The sequence below is a fragment of the Gymnodraco acuticeps genome, unplaced genomic scaffold (genome assembly GCF_902827175.1).
Source record: "Gymnodraco acuticeps unplaced genomic scaffold, fGymAcu1.1, whole genome shotgun sequence".
Lineage (NCBI taxonomy): Eukaryota > Metazoa > Chordata > Actinopteri > Perciformes > Bathydraconidae > Gymnodraco > Gymnodraco acuticeps.
In genome coordinates, this window is record NW_022990771.1 from 36790 (window position 1) to 38088 (window position 1299).

Genomic DNA, 1299 nt, shown 5'->3' on the forward strand with positions numbered 1-1299 from the left:
CTTTTGGCACTTTTTCGTTTTTCGTTTTCTGAGTTGGAAAGTTAGATTGCATTCAAAATGTACAGAAATACTTAATTTTGTTAAAGCTTTTTATAAAAAATGCTTCTGACCAGAGCTTTGTTTCCTTGTCATTAATGTTGAACACCACCAGAGGGGCTCTCACCTGAAAGGTCTCTGCTTCATGTGTCTTCAGCAGAAGATCTAGACTTTGATTGCTATATTTTCAGTTAATATTGACCTTACTGAGCTTTAGCCATATCCGCTGCCTATCATAAAAAATGTTAAGTACAGTGAACCTTTCTAAAATATACAGTAGTAAAGAGACAAACCCACCAGCATTATAGTAGCCAAATTCTTGTTTGTGGGCTGTATATATAAAATTGACTTGAAAAAGTTGCTGATTTTAGAGTACTGGCACCTTTTTCATTCCAATTCAAGCACTGGTCCGACTTCAGGTGAGCTTTTTGAGACCTCCCCCGGCCGCAATCGGCTCGTCTACTTTCGAGGCGAGCAGCTCTTTAACGTGTTGTCGGTGGTCGCGAGACTCGCGACTGAAGCGCTGTTGTAGGGATTATGTTATATTTTATATATATATATATCTAAACATCCATGATTATTTGTGTGTGATGGAAACATTTCTGACTTTCTGGCATCATTGATTCAAGACCGCCTAAATGTAAAAATAAATCATCTCAAATGTGAACGTACCAAAGATAATAGCCCATTACCTTGCCAAAACATATTTCTATAAAGATTTGTTTTCCTATTTGTAAAATGCCTGCTTGATTGATTGGCATTAAAGGTTGCATGGTGCAAGCTTTAATGCCCACCACAAGGTGTCACGGTCCAGGCAAAAACAGGGCATGAAGACCGGCTGCCTATACTCTCCTCCTACATATTCATTGTTTTATAATACAATCCTGTTAAAGACAGTTTGGTCATTGGTATTTAAGCCTACGATTTGTAATACAAACCTTAAAACTAGAGGCAATCCTTTACTATATTCACTCTGTCTCATCAGGTATGAAGGGGGAGGGGTTTCAATCACATCACCTGATTCATCTGTTCAAACCTGGTTCTAGCCATGGTTCTAACGTAACGGCCCATTACCCGGAGTGAAGCTTTGAAGAAATTATCCAGTGTTGACAGAAACTGGTCTGTCCACCTTTTTCCTCATTTCCCGCCCCGCCCTCCCCTCCCTGTTCACCAATGGGGATATCACTGTGTCACCGGAGAGAAACATGTGTTAAATCGAAGAGGCAGCTTTCCGCTCCTTACATGCTGCAGGATCCATTCCTT